We start from the raw sequence: 25,344 nt of genomic DNA, 5'->3' as shown, positions 1-25,344 counted from the left end.
AATTCACTATCTGTTTTTCGTCCGATTCGAAAATCTTTGAGTCACAACAGAACGGCCATCAGGTGTCCGAGGCAGCAATAGACCCATGACCCATGGAGACAAGCTGGCTGGAGGACGATGTATTGAATCGGGACGCAATTTGAGTGATCCATCGTCATTAGGTGGCCCTGAATGTTACAATTCACTATCAGTTTTTCGTCTGATTCGAAAATCTTTGACTCACAGCAGAACGGCCATAAGGTGCCCGAGGCAGCAATAGACCCATGGAGACAAGTCTGCCGGAGGGCGATGTATTGAATCGGGAAGCAATTTGAGTGATCCTTCGACATTAGGTGGCCCTGAACGTTACAATTCACTATCAGTTTTTCGTCCGATTCGAAAATGTTTGACTCACAGCAGAACGGCCTTAAGGTGCCCGAGGCAGCAATAGACCCATGGAGACAAGTCTGCTGGAGGATGATGTATTGAATCGGGACGCAATTTGAGTGATCCATCGTCATTAGGTGGCCCTGAATGTTACAATTCACTATCAGTTTTTCGTACGATTGGAAAATCTTTGACTCACAGCAGAACGGCCATAAGGTGCCCGAGGCAGCAATAGATCCATGGAGACAAGTCTGCTGGAGGACGATGTATTGAATCGGGACGCAATTTGAGTGTTCCATCGTCATTAGGAGGCCCTGGATGTTACAATTCACTATCAGTTTTTCGTCCCATTCGATATTCTAGACTCACGGGAGAACGACCATAAGGTGCCCGAGGCAGCAATAGACCCATGGAGACAAGTCTGCAGGAGGACGATGTATTGAATCGGGACGCAATTTGAATGATCCATCGTCATTAGGTGGCCGTGAACGTTACAATTCACTATCAGTTTTTCGTCCGATTCGAAAATCTTTGACTCACAGCTGAACGGTCATAAGGTGCCCGAGTGAGCAATAGACCCATGGAGACAAGTCTGCTGGAGCACGAGGTATTGAATCGGGACGCAATTTGAGTGTTACATCGTCATTAGGAGGCCCTGAACGTTACAATTCACTATCAGTTTTTCGTCCGATTCGAAAATCTTTGACTCACAGCAGAACGGCCATTAGGTGCCCGAGACAGCAATAGACCCATGGAGACAAGTCTGCTGGAGAACGATGTATTGAATCGGGACGCAATTTGAGTGATCCATCGTCATTAGGAGGCCCTGAACGTTACAATTCACTATCAGTTTTTCGTCCGATTCGAAAATCTTTGAGTCACAACAGATCGGCCATCAGGTGCCCGAGGCAGCAGTAGACCCATGACCCATGGAGACAAGCTGGCTGGAGGACGATGTATTGAATCGGGACGCAATTTGAGTGATCCTTCGTCATTAGGTGGCCCTGAACGTTACAATTCACTATCGGTTTTTCGTCAGATTCGAAAATCTTTGACTCACAGCAGAACGGCCATAAGGTGCCCGAGGCAGCAATAGACCCATGGAGACAAGTCTGCCGGAGGGCGATGTATTGAATCGGGACGCAATTTGAGTGATCCTTCGTCATTAGGTGTCCCTGAACGTTACAATTCACTATCAGTTTTTCGTCCGATTCGAAAATCTTTGACTCACAGCAGAACGGCCTTAAGGTGCCCGAGGCAGCAATAGACACATGGAGACAAGTCTGCTGGAGGATGATGTATTGAATCGGGACGCAATTTGAGTGATCCATCGTCATTAGGTGGCCCTGAATGTTACAATTCACTATCAGTTTTTCGTACGATTGGAAAATCTTTGACTCACAGCAGAACGGCCATAAGGTGCCCGAGGCAGCAATAGATCCATGGAGACAAGTCTGCTGGAGGACGATGTATTGAATCGGGACGCAATTTGAGTGTTCCATCGTCATTAGGAGGCCCTGGATGTTACAATTCACTATCAGTTTTTCGTCCCATTCGATATTCTAGACTCACGGGAGAACGACCATAAGGTGACAGGGCAGCAATAGACCCATGGAGACAAGTCTGCAGGAGGACGATGTATTGAATCGGGACGCAATTTGAGTGATCCATCGTCATTAGGTGGCCCTGAACGTTACAATTCACTATCAGTTTTTCGTCCGATTCGAAAATCTTTGAGTCACAGCAGAACGGTCATAAGGTGCCCGAGGCAGCAATAGACCCATGGAGCACGAGGTATTGAATCGGGACGCAATTTGAGTGTTCCATCGTCATTAGGAGGCCCTGAACGTTACAATTCACTATCAGTTTTTCGTCGGATTCGAAAATCTTTGACTCACAGCAGAACGGCCATAAGGTGCCCGAGGCAGCAATAGACCCATGGAGACAAGTCTGCTGGAGAACGATGTATTGAATCGGGACGCAATTTGAGTGTTCCATCGTCATTAGGAGGCCCTGAACATTACAATTCACTGTCAGTTTATCGTCCGATTCGAGAATCTTTGACTCACAGCAGAACGGCCATAAGGTGCCCAAGGCAGCAATAGACCCATGGGGACAAGTCTGCTGGAGGTCGATGTACTGAATCGGGACGCAATTTGAGTGATCCATCGTCATTAGGTGGCCCTGAACGTTACAATTCACTATCAGTTTTTCGTCCCATTCGATAATCTAGACTCACAGCAGAACGGCCATAAGATGCCCGAGGCAGCAATAGACCCATGGAGACAAGTCGGCTGGAGGACGATGTATTGATTCGGGACGCAATTTGAGTGATCCATCGTCCTTAGGTGGCCCTGAATTTTACAATTCACTATCAGTTTTTGGTCAGATTCGAAAATCTTTGACTCACAGCAGAACGGCCATTAGGTGCCCGAGACAGCAATAGACCCATGGAGACAAGTCTGCTGGAGAACGATGTATTGAATCGGGACGCAATTTGAGTGATCCATCGTCATTAGGAGGCCCTGAACGTTACAATTCACTATCAGTTTTTCGTCCGATTCGAAAATCTTTGAGTCACAACAGATCGGCCATCAGGTGCCCGAGGCAGCAGTAAACCCATGACCCATGGAGACAAGCTGGCTGGAGGACGATGTATTGAATCGGGACGCAATTTGAGTGATCCATCGTCATTAGGTGGCCCTGAATGTTACAATTCACTATCAGTTTTTCGTCAGATTCGAAAATCTTTGACTCACAGCAGAACGGCCATAAGGTGCCCGAGGCAGCAATAGACCCATGGAGACAAGTCTGCCGGAGGGCGATGTATTGAATCGGGACGCAATTTGAGTGATCCTTCGTCATTAGGTGGCCCTGAACGTTACAATTCACTATCAGTTTTTCGTCCGATTCGAAAATCTTTGACTCACAGCAGAACGGCCTTAAGGTGCCCGAGGCAGCAATAGACCCATGGAGACAAGTCTGCTGGAGGATGAAGTATTGAATCGGGACGCAATTTGAGTGATCCATCGTCATTAGGTGGCCCTGAACGTTACAATTCACTATCAGTTTTTCGTCCGATTCGAAAATCTTTGAGTCACAGCAGAACGGTCATAAGGTGCCCGAGGCAGCAATAGACCCATGGAGCACGAGGTATTGAATCGGGACGCAATTTGAGTGTTCCATCGTCATTAGGAGGCCCTGAACGTTACAATTCACTATCAGTTTTTCGTCGGATTCGAAAATCTTTGACTCACAGCAGAACGGCCATAAGGTGCCCGAGGCAGCAATAGACCCATGGAGACAAGTCTGCTGGAGAACGATGTACTGAATCGGGACGCAATTTGAGTGATCCATCGTCATTAGGTGGCCCTGAACGTTACAATTCACTATCAGTTTTTCGTCCCATTCGATAATCTAGACTCACAGCAGAACGGCCATAAGATGCCCGAGGCAGCAATAGACCCATGGAGACAAGTCGGCTGGAGGACGATGTATTGATTCGGGACGCAATTTGAGTGATCCATCGTCCTTAGGTGGCCCTGAATTTTACAATTCACTATCAGTTTTTGGTCAGATTCGAAAATCTTTGACTCACAGCAGAACGGCCATTAGGTGCCCGGGCAAGCAATAGACCCATGGAGACAAGTCTGCCGGAGGGCGATGTATTGAATCGGGACGCAATTTGAGTGATCCTTCGTCATTAGGTGGCCCTGAACGTTACAATTCACTATCAGTTTCTCGTCTAATTCGAAAATCTTTGACTCACAGCAGAACGGCCATAAGGTGCCCTAGGCAGCAATAGACCCATGGAGACAAGTCTTCTGGAGGATGATGTATTGAATCGGGACGCAATTTGAGTGATCCATCGTCATTAGGTGGCCCTGAATGTTACAATTCACTATCAGTTTTTCGTCCGATTGGAAAATCTTTGACTCACAGCAGAACGGCCATAAGGTGCCCGAGGCAGCAACAGACCCATGGAGACAAGTCTGCTGGAGGACGATGTATTGAATCGGGACGCAATTTGAGTGTTCCATAGTAATTAGGAGGCCCTGAATGTTACATTTCACTATCAGTTTTTCGTCCCATTCGATAATCTAGACTCACGGGAGAACGACCATAAGGTGCCCGAGGCAGCAATAGACCCATGGAGACAAGTCTGCAGGAGGACGATGTATTGAATCGGGACGCAATTTGAGTGATCCATCGTCATTAGGTGGCCCTGAACGTTACAATTCACTATCAGTTTTTCGTCCGATTCGAAAATCTTTGACTCACAGCAGAACGGCCATAAGGTGCCCGAGGCAGCAATAGACACATGGAGACAAGTCTGCTGGAGGACGATGTATTGAATCGGGACGCAATTTGAGTGTTCCATCGTCATTAGGAATCCCTGAACGTTACAATTCACTATCAGTTTTTCGTCCGATTCGAAAATCTTTGACTCACAGCAGAACGGCCTTAAGGTGCCCGAGGCAGCAATAGACCCATGGAGACAAGTCGGCTGGAGGACGATGTATTGAATCGGGACGGAATATGAGTGATTCATCGTCATTAGGTGACTCTGAAAGTTACAATTCACCATCAGTTTTTCGTCCGATTCGAGAATCTTTGACTCACAGCAGAACGGACATAAGGTGCCCAAGGCAGCAATAGACCCAAGGGGACAAGTATGCTGGAGGTCGATGTACTGAATCGGGACCCAATTTGAGTGATCCATCGTCATTAGGTGGCCCTGAACCTTACAATTCACTATCAGTTTTTCGTCCCATTCGATAATCTAGACTCACAGCAGAACGGCCATAATGTGCCCGAGGCAGCAATAGACCCATGGAGACAAGTCGGCTGGAGGACGATGTATTGATTCGGGACGCAAATTGAGTGATCCATCGTCATTAGGTGGCCCTGAATGTTACAATTCACTATCAGTTTCTCGTCAGATTCGAAAATTTTGACTCACAGCAGAACGGCCATAAGGTGCCCGAGGCAGCAATAGACCCATGAAGACAAGTCTGCTGGAGGACGATGTATTGAATCGGGACGCAATTTGAGTGTTCCATCGTCATTAGGAGGCCCTGAACGTTACAATTGACTATCAGTTTTTCGTCCGATTCGAAAATCTTTGAATCACAACACAACGGCCATAAGGTGCCCGAGGCAGCAATAGACCCATGACCCATGGAGACAAGTCGGCTGGAGGACGATGTATTTTATCGGGGCGCAATTTGAGTGATCCTTCGTCATTAGGTGGCCCTGAACGTTACAATTCACTATCAGTTTTTCGTCCGATTCGAAAATCTTTGACTCACAGCAGAACGGCCATAAGGTGCCCGGGCCAGCAGTAGACCCATGGAGACAAGTCTGCCGGATGGCGATGTATTGAATCGGGACGCAATTTGAGTGATCCTTCGTCATTAGGTGGCCCTGAACGTTACAATTCACTATCAGTTTCTCGTCTAATTCGAAAATCTTTGACTCACAGCAGAACGGCTATAAGGTGCCCTAGGCAGCAATAGACGCATGGAGACAAGCCGGCTGGAGGACGGTGCATTGAATCGGTACGCAATTTGAGTGATCCATCGTCATTAGGTGGCCCTGAATGTCACAATTCACTATCAGTTTTTCGTCCGATTCGAAAATCTTTGACTCACAGCAGAACGGCCTTAAGGTGCCCGAGGCAGCAATAGACCCATGGAGACAAGTCGGCTGGAGGACGATGTATTGAATCGGGACGGAATATGAGTGATTCATCGTCATTAGGTGACTCTGAAAGTTACAATTCACCATCAGTTTTTCGTCCGATTCGAGAATCTTTGACTCACAGCAGAACGGACATAAGGTGCCCAAGGCAGCAATAGACCCAAGGGGACAAGTATGCTGGAGGTCGATGTACTGAATCGGGACCCAATTTGAGTGATCCATCGTCATTAGGTGGCCCTGAACCTTACAATTCACTATCAGTTTTTCGTCCCATTCTATAATCTAGACTCACAGCAGAACGGCCATAATGTGCCCGAGGCAGCAATAGACCCATGGAGACAAGTCGGCTGGAGGACGATGTATTGATTCGGGACGCAAATTGAGTGATCCATCGTCATTAGGTGGCCCTGAATGTTACAATTCACTATCAGTTTTTCGTCAGATTCGAAAATTTTGACTCACAGCAGAACGGCCATAAGGTGCCCGAGGCAGCAATAGACCCATGAAGACAAGTCTGCTGGAGGACGATGTATTGAATCGGGACGCAATTTGAGTGTTCCATCGTCATTAGGAGGCCCTGAACGTTACAATTCACTATCAGTTTTTCGTCCGATTCGAAAATCTTTGAGTCACAACACAACGGCCATAAGGTGCCCGAGGCAGCAATAGACCCATGACCCATGGAGACAAGTCGGCTGGAGGACGATGTATTGAATCGGGACGCAATTTGAGTGATCCTTCGTCATTAGGTGGCCCTGAACGTTACAATTCACTATCAGTTTTTCGTCCGATTCGAAAATCTTTGACTCACAGCAGAACGGCCATAAGGTGCCCGGGCCAGCAGTAGACCCATGGAGACAAGTCTGCCGGATGGCGATGTATTGAATCGGGACGCAATTTGAGTGATCCTTCGTCATTAGGTGGCCCTGAACGTTACAATTCACTATCAGTTTCTCGTCTAATTCGAAAATCTTTGACTCACAGCAGAACGGCTATAAGGTGCCCTAGGCAGCAATAGACGCATGGAGACAAGCCGGCTGGAGGACGATGCATTGAATCGGTACGCAATTTGAGTGATCCATCGTCATTAGGTGGCCCTGAATGTCACAATTCACTATCAGTTTTTCGTCCGATTCGAAAATCTTTGACTCACAGCAGAACGGCCATTACGTGCCCGAGGCAGCAATAGACCCATGAAGACAAGTCTGCTGGAGGACGATGTATTGAATCGGGACGCAATTTGAGTGATCCATCGTCATTAGGAGGCCCTGAACGTTACAATTCACTATCAGTTTTTCGTCCGATTCGAAAATCTTTGAGTCACAACAGAAAGGCCATAAGGTGCCCGAGGCAGCAATAGACCCATGGAGACAAGTCGGCTGGAGGACGATGTATTGAATCGGGACGCAATTTGAATGATCCATCGTCATTAGGTGGCCCTGAATGTTACAATTCGCTATCAGTTTTTCGTCAGATTCGAAAATCTTTGACTCACAGCAGAACGGCCATAAGGTGCCCTAGAAAGCAATAGACCCATGGAGACAAGTCGGCTGAAGGACGATGTATTGAATCGGGACGCAATTTGAGTGATCCATCGTCATTAGGAGGCCCTGAACGTTACAATTCACTATCAGTTTTTCGTCCGATTCGAAAATCTTTGAGTCACAACAAAACGGCCATAAGGTGCCCGAGGCAGCAATAGACCCATGACCCATGGAGACAAGTCGGCTGGAGGACGATGTATTGAATCGGGACGCAATTTGAGTGATCCATCGTCATTAGGTGGCCCTGAATGTTACAAGTCACTATCAGTTTTTCGTCAGATTCGAAAATCTTTGACTCACAGCAGAGCGACCATAAGGTGCCCGGGCCAGCAATAGACCCATGGAGACAAGTCGGCTGGAGGACGATGTATTGAATCGGGACGCAATATGAGTGATTCATCGTCATTAGGTGGCCCTGAAAGTTACAATTCACTATGAGTTTTTCTTCCGATTCGAGAATCTTTGACTCACAGCAGAACGGCCATAAGGTTCCCAAGGCAGCAATAGACCCATGGAGACAAGTCTGCTGGAGGACGATGTATTGAATCGGGACGCAATTTGAGTGATCCATCGTCATTAGGTGGCCCTGAATGTTACAATTCACTATCAGTTTTTCGTCAGATTCGAAAATCTTTGACTCACAGCAGAACGACCATAAGGTGCCCGGTCCAGCAGTAGACCCATGGACACAAGTCTGCCGGAGGGCGATGTATTGCATCGGGACGGAATTTGAGTGATCCTTCATCATTAGGTGGCCCTGAACGTTACAATTCACTATCAGTTTTTCGTCCGATTCGAAAATCTTTGACTCACAGCAGAACGGCCATAAGGTGCCCGAGGCGGCAATAGACCCATGGAGACAAGTCTGCTGGACGATGATGTATTGAATCGGGACGCAATTTGGGTGATCCATCGTCATTAGGTGGCCCTGAATGTTACAATTCACTATCAGTTTTTCGTCCGATTGGAAAATCTTTGACTCACAGCAGAACGGCCATAAGGTGCCCGAGGCAGCAATAGACCCATGGAGACAAGTCTGCTGGAGGACGATATATTGAATCGGGACGCAATTTGAGTGTTCCATCGTCATTAGGAGGCTCGGAATGTTACAATTCACTATCAGTTTTTCGTCCCATTCGATAATCTAGATTCACGGGAGAACGACCATAAGGTGCCCGAGGCAGCAATAGACCCATGGAGACAAGTCTGCAGGAGGACGATGTATTGAATCGGGACGCAATTTGAGTGATCCATCGTCATTAGGTGGCCCTGAACGTTACAATTCACTATCAGTTTTTCGTCCGATTCAAAACTCTTTGAGTCACAGCAGAACGGTCATTAGGTGCCCGAGGCAGCAATAGACTCATGGAGACAAGTCTGCTGGTGGACGATGTATTGAATCGGGACGCAATTTGAGTGTTCCATCGTCATTAGGAGGCCCTGAACATTACAATTCACTATCAGTTTTTCGTCCGATTCGAAAATCTTTGACTCACAGCAGAACGGCCATAAGGTGCCCGAGGCAGCAATAGACCCATGGAGACAAGTCGGCTGGAGGACGATGTATTGAATCGGGACGCAATATGAGTGATTCATCGTCATTAGGTGGCCCTGAAAGTTACAATTCACTATCAGTTTTTCGTCCGATTCGAGAATCTTTGACTCACAGCAGAACGGCCATAAGGTGCCCTAGGCAGCAATAGACCCATGGGGACAAGTCTGCTGGAGGTCGATGTACTGAATCGGGACGCAATTTGAGTGATCCAACGTCATTAGATGGCCCTGAATGTCACAATTCACTATCAGTTTTTCGTCAGATTCGAAAATCTTTGACTCACAGCAGAACGGCCATAAGGTGCCCTAGGCAGCAATAGAACCATGAAGACAAGTCTGCTGGAGGACGATGTATTGAATCGGGACGCAATTTGAGTGTTCCATCGTCATTAGGAGGCCCTGAACGTTACAATTCACTATCAGTTTTTCGTCCGATTCGAAAATCTTTGAGTCACAACAGAACGGCCATAAGGTGCCCGAGGCAGCAATAGCCCCATGACCCATGGAGACAAGTCGGCTGGAGGACGATGTATTGAATCGGGACGCAATTTGAGTGATCCATCGTCATTAGGTGGCCCTGAATGTTACAATTCACTATCAGTTTTTCGTCAGATTCGAAAATCTTTGACTCACAGCAGAACGGCCATAAGGTGCCCGGGCCAGCAATAGACCCATGGAGACAAGTCTGCCGGAGGGCGATGTATTGAATCGGGACGCAATTTGAGTGATCCTTCGTCATTAGGTGGCCCTGAACGTTACAATTCACTATCAGTTTTTCGTCCGATTCGAAAATGTTTGACTCACAGCAGAACGGCCTTAAGGTGCCCGAGGCAGCAATAGACCCATGGAGACAAGTCTTCTGGAGGATGATGTATTGAATCGGGACGCAATTTGAGTGATCCATCGTCATTAGGTGGCCGTGAATGTTACAATTCACTATCAGTTTTTCGTCTAATTAGAAAATCTTTGACTCGCAGCAGAACGGCCATAAGGTGCCCGAGGCAGCAATAGACCATTGGAGTCAAGTCTGCTGGAGGACGATGTATTGAATCGGGACGCAATTTGAGTGTTCAATCGTCATTAGGAGGCCCTGAATGTTACAATTCACTATCAGTTTTTCGTCCCATTCGATAATCTAGACTCACGGGAGAACGACCATAAGGTGCCCGAGGCAGCAATAGACCCAAGGAGACAATTCTGCTGGAGCACGAGGTATTGAATCGGGACGCAATTTGAGTGTTCCATCGTCATTTGGAGGCCCTGAACGTTACAATTCACTATCAGTTTTTCGTCCGATTCGAAAATCTTTGACTCACAGCAGAACGGCCACAAGGTACCCGAGGCAGCAATAGACCCATGGAGACAAGTCTGCTGGAGAACGATGTATTGAATCGGGACGCAATTTGAGTGATCCATCGTCATTAGGTGGCCCTGAACGTTACAATTCACTATCAGTTTTTCGTCCGATTCGAAAATCTTTGACTCACAGCAGAACGGCCATAAGGTGAACGAGGCAGCAATAGACCCATGGAGACAAGTCGGCTGGAGGACGATGTATTGAATCGGGACGCAATATGAGTGATTCATCGTCATTAGGTGGCCCTGAACGTTACAATTCACTATCAATTTTTCGCCCGATTCGAAAATCTTTGACTCACAGCAGAACGGCCATAAGGTGCCCGATGCAGCAATAGACCCATGGAGACAAGTCGGCTGGAGGACGATGTATTGAATCGGGACGCAATATGAGTGATTCATCGTCATTAGGTGGCACTGAAAGTTACAATTCACTATCAGTTTTTCGTCCGATTCGAGAATCTTTGACTCACTGCAGAACGGCCATAAGGTGCCCAAGGCAGCAATAGACCCATGGGGACAAGTCTGCTGGAGGTCGATGTACTGAATCGGTACGCAATTTGAGTGATCCATCGTCATTAGGTGGCCCTGAATGTCACAATTCACTATCGGTTTTTCGTCAGATTCGAAAATCTTTGACTCACACCAGAACGGCCATAAGGTGCCCGGGCCAGCAATAGACCCATGGAGACAAGTCTGCCGGAGGGCGATGTATTGAATCGGGACTCAATTTTAGTGATCCTTCGTCATTAGGTGGCCCTGAACGTTACAATTCACTATAAGTTTTTCGTCCGATTCGAAAATGTTTGACTCACAGCAGAACGGCCTTAAGGTGCCCGAGTCAGCAATAGACCCATGGAGACAAGTCTTCTGGAGGATGATGTATTGAATCGGGACGCAATTTGAGTGATCCATCGTCATTAGGTGGCCGTGAATGTTACAATTCACTATCAGTTTTTCGTCTAATTAGAAAATCTTTGACTCGCAGCAGAACGGCCATAAGGTGCCCGAGGCAGCAATAGACCATTGGAGTCAAGTCTGCTGGAGGACGATGTATTGAATCGGGACGCAATTTGAGTGTTCAATCGTCATTAGGAGGCCCTGAATGTTACAATTCACTATCAGTTTTTCGTCCCATTCGATAATCTAGACTCACGGGAGAACGACCATAAGGTGCCCGAGGCAGCAATAGACCCAAGGAGACAATTCTGCTGGAGAACGAGGTATTGAATCGGGACGCAATTTGAGTGTTCCATCGTCATTAGGAGGCCCTGAACGTTACAATTCACTATCAGTTTTTCGTCCGATTCGAAAATCTTTGACTCACAGCAGAACGGCCACAAGGTGCCCGAGGCAGCAATAGACCCATGGAGACAAGTCTGCTGGAGAACGATGTATTGAATCGGGACGCAATTTGAGTGATCCATCGTCATTAGGTGGCCCTGAACGTTACAATTCACTATCAGTTTTTCGTCCGATTCGAAAATCTTTGACTCACAGCAGAACGGCCATAAGGTGCCCGAGGCAGCAATAGACCCATGGAGACAAGTCTGCTGGAGGACGATGTATTGAATCGGGACGCAATTTGAGTGTTCCATCGTCATTAGGAGGCCCTGAAAGTTACAATTCACTATCAGTTTTTCGTCCGATTCGAAAATCTTTGACTCACAGCAGAACGGCCATAAGGTGCCCGAGGCAGCAATAGACCCATGGAGACAAGTCGGCTGGAGGACGATGTATTGAATCGGGACGCAATATGAGTGATTCATCGTCATTAGGTGGCCCTGAACGTTACAATTCACTATCAGTTTTTCGTCCGATTCGAGAATCTTTGACTCACAGCAGAACGGCCATAAGGTGCCCGAGGCAGCAATAGACCCATGGAGACAAGTCTGCTGGAGAACGATGTATTGAATCGGGACGCAATTTGAGTGATCCATCGTCATTAGGTGGCCCTGAACGTTACAATTCACTATCAGTTTTTCGTCCGATTCGAAAACCTTTGACTCACAGCAGAACGGCCTTAAGGTGCGCGAGGCAGCAATAGACCCATGGAGACAAGTCTGCTGGAGGACGATGTATTGAATCGGGACGCAATTTGAGTGTTCCATCGTCATTAGGAGGCCATGAACGTTACAATTCACTATCAGTTTTTCGTCCGATTCGAAAATCTTTGACTCTCAGCAGAAGGGTCATAAGGTTCCCGAGGCATTAATAGACCCATGGAGAAAATTCTGCTGGAGCACGAGGTATTCAATCGGGACGCAATTTGAGTGTTCCATCGTCATTAGGTGGCCCTGAACGTTACAATTCACTATCAGTTTCTCGTCCGATTCGAAAATCTTTGACTCACAGCAGAACGGCCATAAGGTGCCCGAGGCAGCAATAGACCCATGGAGACAAGTCGGCTGGAGGACGATGTATTGATTCGGGACGCAATTTGAGTGATCCATCGTCATTAGGTGGCCCTGAATGTTACAATTCGCTACCAGTTTTTCGTCAGATTCGAAAATCTTTGACTCACAGCAGAACGGCCATAGGGTGCCCGGGCCAGCAACAGACACATGGAGACAAGTCTGCCGGAGGGCGATGTATTGAATCGGGACGCAATTTGAGTGATCCTTCGTCATTAGGTGGCCCTGAACGTTACAATTCACTATCAGTTTTTCGTCAGATTCGAAAATCTTTGACTCACAGCAGAACGGCCATAAGGTGCCCGTGCCAGCAAAAGACCCATGGAGACAAGTCTGCCGGATGGCGATGTATTGAATCGGGACGCAATTTGAGTGATCCTTCGTCATTAGGTGGCCCTGAACGTTACAATTCACTATCAGTTTCTCGTCTAATTCGAAAATCTATGACTCACAGCAGAACGGCCATAAGGTGCCCTAGGCAGCAATAGACCCATGGAGACAAGTCGGCTGGAGGACGATGTATTGAATCGGGACGAAATTTAAGGGATCTATCGTCATTAGGTGGCCCTGAACGTTACAATTCACTATCAGATTTTCGTCCGATTCGAAAATCTTTGAGTCACAACAGAGCGGCCATAAGGTGCCCGAGGCAGCAATAGACCCATGACCCTTGTAGACAAGTCGGCTGGAGGACGATGTATTGAATCGGGACGCAATTTGATTGATCCATCGTCATTAGGTGGCCCTGAACGTTACAATTCACTATCAGTTTTTCGTCCGATTCGAAAATCTTTGACTCACAGCAGAACGGCCATAAGGTGCCCGAGGCAGCAATAGACGCATGGAGACAAGTCTGCTGGAGGACGATGTATTGAATCGGGACGCAATTTGAGTGTTCCATCGTCATTAGGAGGATCTGAACGTTACAATTCACTATCAGTTTTTCGTCAGATTCGAAAATCTTTGACTCACAGCAGAACGGCCATAAGGTGCCCGGGCCAGCATGGAGACATATCTGCCGGAGGGCGATGTATTGAATCCTGACGCAATTTGAGTGATCCTTCGTCATTAGGTGGCCCTGAACGTTACAATTCACTATCAGTTTTTCGTCCGATTCGAAAATCTTTGACTCACAGCAGAACGGCCATAAGGTGCCCGAGGCAGCAATAGACGCATGGAGACAAGTCTGCTGGAGAATGATGTAGTGTATCGGGACGCAATTTCAATGATCCATCGTCATTAGGTGGCCTTGAATGTTACAATTCACTATCAGTTTTTCGTCCGATTGGAAAATCTTTGACTCACAGCAGAATATCCATAAGGTGACCGAGGCAGCAATAGACCCATGGAGACAAGTCTGCTGGAGGACGATGTATTGAATCGGGACGCAATTTGAGTGTTCCATCGTCATTAGGACGCCCTGAATGTTACAATTCACTATCAGTTTTTCGTCCCATTCGATAATCTAGACTCACGGGAGAACGACCATAAGGTGCCCGATGCAGCAATAGACCCATGGAGACAAGTCTGCAGGAGGACGATGTATTGAATCGGGACGCAATTTGAGTGATCCATCGTCATTAGGTGGCCCTGAACGTTACAATTCACTATCAGTTTTTCGTCCGATTCGAAAATCTTTGACTCACAGCAGAACGGCCATAAGGTGCCCGAGGCAGCAATAGACCCATGGAGACAAGTCTGCTGGAGGACGATGTATTGAATCGGGACGCAATTTGAGTGTTCCATCGTCATTAGGAGGCCCTGAATGTTACAATTCACTATCAGTTTTTCGTCCCATTCGATAATCTAGACTCACGGGAGAACGACCATAAGGTGCGCGAGGCAGCAATAGTCCCATGGAGACAAGTCTGCTGGAGGACGATGAATTGAATCGGGACGCAATTTGAGTGATCCATCGTCATTAGGTGGCCCTGAACGTTACAATTCACTATCAGTTTTTCGTCCGATTCGAAAATCTTTGACTCACAGCAGAACGGCCATAAGGTGCCCGAGGCAGCAATCGACCCATGGGGACAAGTCTGCTGGAGCACGAGGTATTGAATCGGGACGCAATTTGAGTGATTCATCGTCATTAGGTGGCCCTGAAAGTTACAATTCACTATCAGTTTCTCGTCCGATTCGAGAATCTTTGACTCACAGCAGAACGGCCATAAGGAGCCCAAGGCAGCAATAGACCCATGGGGACAAGTCTGCTGGAGGTAGATGTACTGAATCGGGACGCAATTTGAGTGATCCATCGTCATTAGGTGGCCCTGAATGTCAAAATTCACTATCAGTTTTTCGTCAGATTCGAAAATCTTTGACTCACAGCAGAACGGCCATAAGGTGCCCGAGGCAGCAATAGACCAATGAAGACAAGTCTGCTGGAGGACGATGTATTGAAACGGGACGCAATTTGAGTGTTCCATCGTCATTAGGAGGCCCTGAACGTTACAATTCACTATCAGTTTTTCGTCCGATTCGAAAATCTTTGAGTCACAACAGAACGGCCATAAGGTGCCCGAGGCAGCAATGGCCCCATGACCCATGGAGACAAGTCGGCTGGAGGACGATGTATTGAATCGGGACGCAATTTGAGTGATCCATCGTCATTAAGTGGCCCTGAATGTTACAATTCACTATCAGTTTTTCGTCAGATTCGAAAATCTTTGACTCACAGCAGAACGGCCATAAGGTGCCCGGGCCAGCAATAGACCCATGGAGACAAGTCTGCCGGAGGGCGATGCATTGAATCGGGACGCAATTTGAGTGATCCTTCGTCATTAGGTGGCCCTGAACGTTACAATTCACTATCAGTTTTTCGTCCGATTCGAAAATGTTTGACTCACAGCAGAACGGCCTTAAGGTGCCCGAGGCAGCAATAGACCCATGGAGACAAGTCTTCTGGAGGATGATGTATTGAATCGGGACGCAATTTGAGTGATCCATCGTCATTAGGTGGCCCTGAATGTTACAATTCACTATCAGTTTTTCGTCCGATTCGAGAATCTTTGACTCACAGCAGAACGGCCATAAATTGCCCAAGGCTGCAATAGACCCATGGGGACAAGTCTGCTGGAGGTAGATGTACTGAATCGGGACGCAATTTGAGTGATCCATCGTCATTAGGTGGCCCTGAATGTCACAATTCACTATCAGTTTTTCGTCAGATTCGAAAATCTTTGACTCACAGCAGAACGGCCATAAGGTGCCCGTGGCAGCAATAGACCCATGAAGACAAGTCTGCTGGAGGACGATGTATTGAATCGGGACGCAATTTGAGTGATCCATCGTCATTAGGTGGCCCTGAATGTTACAATTCACTATCAGTTTTTCGTCCGATTAGAAAATCTTTGACTCACAGCAGAACGGCCATAAGGTGCCCAAGGCAGCAATAGACCATTGGAGAGAAGTCTGCTGGAGGACGATGTATTGAATCGGGACGAAATTTGAGTGTTCCATCGTCATTAGGAGGCCCTTAATGTTACAATTCACTATCAGTTTTTCGTCCCATTCGATAATCTAGACTCACGGGAGAACGACCATAAGGTGCCCGAGGCAGCAATAGACCCATGGAGACATGTCTGCAGGAGGACGATGTATTGAATCGGGACGCAATTTGAGTGATCCATCGTCATTAGGTGGACCTGAACGTTACAATTCACTATCAGTTTTTCGTCCGATTCGAAAATCTTTGACTCACAGCAGAACGGCCATAAGGTGCCCGAGGCAGCAATAGGCCCATGGAGACAAGTCTGCTGGAGAACGATGTATTGAATCGGGACGGAATTTGAGTGATCCATCGTCATTAGGTGGCCCTGAACGTTACAATTCACTATCAGTTTTTCGTCCGATTCGAAAATCTTTGACTCACAGCAGAACGGCCTTAAGGTGCGCGAGGCAGCAATAGACCCATGGAGACAAGTCTGCTGGAGGACGATGTATTGAATCGGGACGCAATTTGAGTGTTCCATCGTCATTAGGAGGCCATGAACGTTACAATTCACTATCAGTTTTTCGTCCGATTCGAAAATCTTTGACTCTCAGCAGAAGGGTCATAAGGTTCCCGAGGCATTAATAGACCCATGGAGAAAATTCTGCTGGAGCACGAGGTATTCAATCGGGACGCAATTTGAGTGTTCCATCGTCATTAGGTGGCCCTGAACGTTACAATTCACTATCAGTTTCTCGTCCGATTCGAAAATCTTTGACTCACAGCAGAACGGCCATAAGGTGCCCGAGGCAGCAATAGACCCATGGAGACAAGTCGGCTGGAGGACGATGTATTGATTCGGGACGCAATTTGAGTGATCCATCGTCATTAGGTGGCCCTGAATGTTACAATTCACTACCAGTTTTTCGTCAGATTCGAAAATCTTTGACTCACAGCAGAACGGCCATAAGGTGCCCGGGCCAGCAACAGACACATGGAGACAAGTCTGCCGGAGGGCGATGTATTGAATCGGGACGCAATTTGAGTGATCCTTCGTCATTAGGTGGCCCTGAACGTTACAATTCACTATCAGTTTTTCGTCAGATTCGAAAATCTTTGACTCACAGCAGAACGGCCATAAGGTGCCCGGGCCAGCAAAAGACCCATGGAGACAAGTCTGCCGGATGGCGATGTATTGAATCGGGACGCAATTTGAGTGATCCTTCGTCATTAGGTGGCCCTGAACGTTACAATTCACTATCAGTTTCTCGTCTAATTCGAAAATCTATGACTCACAGCAGAACGGCCATAAGGTGCCCTAGGCAGCAATAGACCCATGGAGACAAGTCGGCTGGAGGACGATGTATTGAATCGGGACGAAATTTAAGGGATCTATCGTCATTAGGTGGCCCTGAACGTTACAATTCACTATCAGATTTTCGTCCGATTCGAAAATCTTTGAGTCACAACAGAGCGGCCATAAGGTGCCTGAGGCAGCAATAGACCCATGACCCTTGTAGACAAGTCGGCTGGAGGACGATGTATTGAATCGGGACGCAATTTGATTGATCCATCGTCATTAGGTGGCCCTGAACGTTACAATTCACTATCAGTTTTTCGTCCGATTCGAAAATCTTTGACTCACAGCAGAACGGCCATAAGGTGCCCGAGGCAGCAATAGACGCATGGAGACAAGTCCGCTGGAGGACGATGTATTGAATCGGGACGCAATTTGAGTGTTCCATCGTCATTAGGAGGATCTGAACGTTACAATTCACTATCAGTTTTTCGTCAGATTCGAAAATCTTTGACTCACAGCAGAACGGCCATAAGGTGCCCGGGCCAGCATGGAGACATATCTGCCGGAGGGCGATGTATTGAATCCTGACGCAATTTGAGTGATCCTTCGTCATTAGGTGGCCCTGAACGTTACAATTCACTATCAGTTTTTCGTCCGATTCGAAAATCTTTGACTCACAGCAGAACGGCCATAAGGTGCCCGAGGCAGCAATAGACGCATGGAGACAAGTCTGCTGGAGAATGATGTAGTGTATCGGGACGCAATTTCAATGATCCATCGTCATTAGGTGGCCTTGAATGTTACAATTCACTATCAGTTTTTCGTCCGATTGGAAAATCTTTGACTCACAGCAGAATATCCATAAGGTGACCGAGGCAGCAATAGACCCATGGAGACAAGTCTGCTGGAGGACGATGTTTTGAATCGGGACGCAATTTGAGTGTTCCATCGTCATTAGGACGCCCTGAATGTTACAATTCACTATCAGTTTTTCGTCCCATTCGATAATCTAGACTCACGGGAGAACGACCATAAGGTGCCCGATGCAGCAATAGACCCATGGAGACAAGTCTGCAGGAGGACGATGTATTGAATCGGGACGCAATTTGAGTGATCCATCGTCATTAGGTGGCCCTGAACGTTACAATTCACTATCAGTTTTTCGTCCGATTCGAAAATCTTTGACTCACAGCAGAACGGCCATAAGGTGCCCGAGGCAGCAATAGACCCATGGAGACAAGTCGGCTGGAGGACGATGTATTGAATCGGGACACAATATGAGTGATCCATCGTCATTAGGTGGCCCTGAACGTTACAATTCACTATCAGTTTTTCGTCCGATTCGAAAATCTTTGACTCACAGCAGAACGGCCATAAGGTGCCCGAGGCAGCAATAGACCCATGGAGACAAGTCTGCTGGAGGACGATGTATTGAATCGGGACGCAATTTGAGTGTTCCATCGTCATTAGGAGGCCCTGAATGTTACAATTCACTATCAGTTTTTCGTCCCATTCGATAATCTAGACTCACGGGAGGACGACCATAAGGTGCGCGAGGCAGCAATAGTCCCATGGAGACAAGTCTGCTGGAGGACGATGAATTGAATCGGGACGCAATTTGAGTGATCCATCGTCATTAGGTGGCCCTGAACGTTACAATTCACTATCAGTTTTTCGTCCGATTCGAAAATCTTTGACTCACAGCAGAACGGTCATAAAGTGCCCGAGGCAGCAATCGACCCATGGGGACAAGTCTGCTGGAGCACGAGGTATTGAATCGGGACGCAATTTGAGTGTTCCATCGTCATTAGGAGGCCCTGAACGTTACAATTCACTATCAGTTTTTCGTCCGATTCGAAAATCTTTGACTCACACCACAACGGCCATAAGGTGCTCGAGGCAGCAATAGACCCATGGAGACAAGTCGGCTGGAGGACGATGTATTGAATCGGGACGCAATATGAGTGATTCATCGTCATTAGGTGGCCCTGAAAGTTACAATTCACTATCAGTTTTTCGTCCGATTCGAGAATCTTTGACTCACAGCAGAACGGCCATAAGGTGCCCAAGGCAGCAATAGACCCATGGGGACAAGTCTGCTGGAGGTCGATGTACTGAATCGGGACGCAATTTGAGTGATCCATCGTCATTAGGTGGCCCAGAACGTTACAATTCACTATCAGTTTTTCGTCAGATTCGAATATCTTTGACTCACAGCAGAACGGCCATAAGGTGCCCGGGCCAGCAATGGACCCATGGAGACAAGTCTGCCGGATGGCGATTTATTGAATCGGGACGCAATTTGTGTGATCCTTCGTCATTAGGTGGCCCTGAACGTTACAATTCACTATCAGTTTTTCGTCCCATTCGATAATCTAGACTCACAGCAGAACGGCCATAAGGTGCCCGAGGCAGCAATAGACCCATGGAGACAAGTCGGCTGGAGGACGATGTATTGATTCGGGACGCAATTTGAGTAATCCATCGTCATTAGGTGGCCGTGAATGTTACAATTCACTATCAGTTTTTCGTCCCATTCGATAATCTAGACTCACAGCAGAACGGCCATAAGGTGCCCGAGGCAGCAATAGACCCATGGAGACAAGTCGGCTGGAGGACGATGTATTGATTCGGGACGCAATTTGAGTGATCCATCGTCATTAGGTGGCCCTGAATGTTACAATTCACTATCAGTTTTTCGTCAGATTCGAAAATCTTTGACTCACAGCAGAACGACCATAAGGTGCCCGGGCCAGCAACAGACGCATGGAGACAAGTCGGCTGGAGGACGATGTATTGAATCGGGACGCAATTTGAGTGTTCCATCGTCATTAGGAGGCCCTGAACGTTACAATTCACTATCAGCTTTCGTCCGATTCGAAAATCTTTGAGTCACAACAGAGCGGCCATAAGGTGCCCGAGGCAGCAATAGACCCATGACCCATGTAGACAAGTCGGCTGGAGGACGATGTATTGAATCGGGACGCAATTTGATTGATCCATCGTCATTAGGTGGCCCTGAAGGTTACAATTCACTATCAGTTTTTCGTGAGATTCGAAAATTTTGACTCACAGCAGAACGGCCATAAGGTGCCCGAGGCAGCAATAGACCCATGGAGACAAGTCGGCTGGAGGACGATGTATTGATTCGGGACGCAATTTGAGTGATCCATCGTCATTAGGTGGCCCTGAATGTTACAATTCACTATCAGTTTTTCGTCAGATTCGAAAATCTTTGACTCACAGCAGAACGGCCATAAGGTGCCCGGGCCAGCAACAGACCCATGGAGACAAGTCGACTGGAGGACGATGTATTGAATCGGGACGCAATTTGAGTGTTCCATCGTCATTAGGAGGCCCTGAACGTTACAATTCACTATCAGTTTTTTGTCCGATTCGAAAATCTTTGAGTCACAACAGAGCGGTCATAAGGTGCCCGAGGCAGCAATAGACCCATGACCCATGTAGACAAGTCGGCTGGAGGACGATGTATTGAATCGGGACGCAATTTGATTGATCCATCGTCATTGGGTGGCCCTGAATGTTACAATTCACTATCAGTTTTTCGTCAGATTCGAAAATCTTTGAGTCACAACAGAACGGCCATAAGGTGCCCGGGTCAGCGATAGACCCATGGAGACAAGTCTGCCGGAGGGCGATGTATTGAATCGGGACGCAATTTGAGTGATCCATCGTCATTAGGTGGCCCTGAACGTTACAATTCACTATCAGTTTTTCGTCCCATTCGATAAACTAGTCTCACAGCAGAACGGCCATAAGGTGCCCGAGGCAGCAATAGACCCATGGAGACAAGTCGGCTGGAGGACGATGTATTGATTCGGGACGCAATTTGAGTGATCCATCGTCATTAGGTGGCCCTGAATGTTACAATTCACTATCAGTTTTTCGTCAGATTCGAAAATCTTTGACTCACAGCAGAACGGCTATAAGGTGCCCGGGCCAGCAACAGACCCATGGAGACAAGTCCGCTGGAGGACGATGTATTGAATCGGGACGTAATTTGAGTATTCCATCGTCATTAGGAGGCCCTGAACGTTACAATTCACTATCAGATTTTCGTCCGATTCGAAAATCTTTGAGTCACAACAGAGCGGCCATAAGGTGCCCGAGGCAGCAATAGACCCATGACCCTTGTAGACAAGTCGGCTGGAGGACGATGTATTGAATCGGGACGCAATTTGATTGATCCATCGTCATTAGGTGGCCCTGAACGTTACAATTCACTATCAGTTTTTCGTCCGATTCGAAAATCTTTGACTCACAGCAGAACGGCCATAAGGTGTCCGAGGCAGCAATAGACGCATGGAGACAAGTCTGCTGGAGGACGATGTATTGAATCGGGACGCAATTTGAGTGTTCCATCGTCATTAGGAGGATCTGAACGTTACAATTCACTATCAGTTTTTCGTCAGATTCGAAAATCTTTGACTCACAGCAGAACGGCCATAAGGTGCCCGGGCCAGCATGGAGACATATCTGCCGGAGGGCGATGTATTGAATCGGGACGCAATTTGAGTGATCCTTCGTCATTAGGTGGCCTTGAACGTTACAATTCACTATCAGTTTTTCGTCCGATTCGAAAATCTTTGACTCACAGCAGAACGGCCATAAGGTGCCCGAGGCAGCAATAGACGCATGGAGACAAGTCTGCTGGAGAATGATGTAGTGTATCGGGACGCAATTTCAATGATCCATCGTCATTAGGTGGCCTTGAATGTTACAATTCACTATCAGTTTTTCGTCCGATTGGAAAATCTTTGACTCACAGCAGAATATCCATAAGGTGACCGAGGCAGCAATAGACCCATGGAGACAAGTCTGCTGGAGGACGATGTATTGAATCGGGACGCAATTTGAGTGTTCCATCGTCATTAGGAGGCCCTGAATGTTACAATTCACTATCAGTTTTTCGTCCCATTCGATAATCTAGACTCACGGGAGAACGACCATAAGGTGCCCGATGCAGCAATAGACCCATGGAGACAAGTCTGCAGGAGGACGATGTATTGAATCGGGACGCAATTTGAGTGATCCATCGTCATTAGGTGGCCCTGAACGTTACAATTCACTATCAGTTTTTCGTCCGATTCGAAAATCTTTGACTCACAGCAGAACGGCCATAAGGTGCCCGCGGCAGCAATAGACCCATGGAGACAAGTCGGCTGGAGGACGATGTATTGAATCGGGACGCAATATGAGTGATCCATCGTCATTAGGTGGCCCTGAACGTTACAATTCACTATCAGTTTTTCGTCCGATTCGAAAATCTTTGACTCACAGCAGAACGGCCATAAGGTGCCCGAGGCAGCAATAGACCCATGGAGACAAGTCTGCTGGAGGACGATGTATTGAATCGGGACGCAATTTGAGTGTTCCATCGTCATTAGGAGGCCCTGAATGTTACAATTCACTATCAGTTTTTCGTCCCATTCGATAATCTAGACTCACGGGAGAACGACCATAAGGTGCGCGAGGCAGCAATAGTCCCATGGAGACAAGTCTGCTGGAGGACGATGAATTGAATCGGGACGCAATTTGAGTGATCCATCGTCATTAGGTGGCCCTGAACGTTACAATTCACTATCAGTTTTTCGTCCGATTCGAAAATCTTTGACTCACAGCAGAACGGTCATAAAGTGCCCGAGGCAGCAATCGACCCATGGGGACAAGTCTGCTGGAGCACGAGGTATTGAATCGGGACGCAATTTGAGTGTTCCATCGTCATTAGGAGGCCCTGAACGTTACAATTCACTATCAGTTTTTCGTCCGATTCGAAAATCTTTGACTCACACCACAACGGCCATAAGGTGCTCGAGGCAGCAATAGACCCATGGAGACAAGTCGGCTGGAGGACGATGTATTGAATCGGGACGCAATATGAGTGATTCATCGTCATTAGGTGGCCCTGAAAGTTATAATTCACTATCAGTTTTTCGTCCGATTCGAGAATCTTTGACTCACAGCAGAACGGCCATAAGGTGCCCAAGGCAGCAATAGACCAATGGGGACAAGTCTGCTGGAGGTCGATGTACTGAATCGGGACGCAATTTGAGTGATCCATCGTCATTAGGTGGCCCAGAACGTTACAATTCCCTATCAGTTTTTCGTCCCATTCGATAATCTAGACTCAGCAGAACGGTCATAAGGTGCCCGAGGTAGCAATAGACCCATGGAGACAAGTCGGCTGGAGGACGATGTATTGATTCGGGACGCAATTTGAGTGATCCATCGTCATTAGGTGGCCCTGAATGTTACAATTCACTATCAGTTTTTCGTCAGATTCGAATATCTTTGACTCACAGCAGAACGGCCATAAGGTGCCCGGGCCAGCAATGGACCCATGGAGACAAGTCTGCCGGATGGCGATTTATTGAATCGGGACGCAATTTGTGTGATCCTTCGTCATTAGGTGGCCCTGAACGTTACAATTCACTATCAGTTTTTCGTCCCATTCGATAATCTAGACTCACAGCAGAACGGCCATAAGGTGCCCGAGGCAGCAATAGACCCATGGAGACAAGTCGGCTGGAGGACGATGTATTGATTCGGGACGCAATTTGAGTGATCCATCGTCATTAGGTGGCCGTGAATGTTACAATTCACTATCAGTTTTTCGTCCCATTCGATAATCTAGACTCACAGCAGAACGGCCATAAGGTGCCCGAGGCAGCAATAGACCCATGGAGACAAGTCGGCTGGAGGACGATGTATTGATTCGGGACGCAATTTGAGTGATCCATCGTCATTAGGTGGCCCTGAATGTTACAATTCACTATCAGTTTTTCGTCAGATTCGAAAATCTTTGACTCACAGCAGAACGACCATAAGGTGCCCGGGCCAGCAACAGACGCATGGAGACAAGTCGGCTGGAGGACGATGTATTGAATCGGGACGCAATTTGAGTGTTCCATCGTCATTAGGAGGCCCTGAACGTTACAATTCACTATCAGCTTTCGTCCGATTCGAAAATCTTTGAGTCACAACAGAGCGGCCATAAGGTGCCCGAGGCAGCAATAGACCCATGACCCATGTAGACAAGTCGGCTGGAGGACGATGTATTGAATCGGGACGCAATTTGATTGATCCATCGTCATTAGGTGGCCCTGAAGGTTACAATTCACTATCAGTTTTTCGTGAGATTCGAAAATTTTGACTCACAGCAGAACGGCCATAAGGTGCCCGAGGCAGCAATAGACCCATGGAGACAAGTCGGCTGGAGGACGATGTATTGATTCGGGACGCAATTTGAGTGATCCATCGTCATTAGGTGGCCCTGAATGTTACAATTCACTATCAGTTTTTCGTCAGATTCGAAAATCTTTGACTCACAGCAGAACGGCCATAAGGTGCCCGGGCCAGCAACAGACCCATGGAGACAAGTCGGCTGGAGGACGATGTATTGAATCGGGACGCAATTTGAGTGTTCCATCGTCATTAGGAGGCCCTGAACGTTACAATTCACTATCAGTTTTTTGTCCGATTCGAAAATCTTTGAGTCACAACAGAGCGGTCATAAGGTGCCCGAGGCAGCAATAGACCCATGACCCATGTAGACAAGTCGGCTGGAGGACGATGTATTGAATCGGGACGCAATTTGATTGATCCATCGTCATTAGGTGGCCCTGAATGTTACAATTCACTATCAGTTTTTCG

This window comes from Schistocerca cancellata, chromosome 12 (genome assembly GCF_023864275.1).
Source record: "Schistocerca cancellata isolate TAMUIC-IGC-003103 chromosome 12, iqSchCanc2.1, whole genome shotgun sequence".
Taxonomy (NCBI): Eukaryota; Metazoa; Arthropoda; class Insecta; order Orthoptera; family Acrididae; genus Schistocerca; species Schistocerca cancellata.
This window is presented reverse-complemented; position numbering follows the sequence as displayed.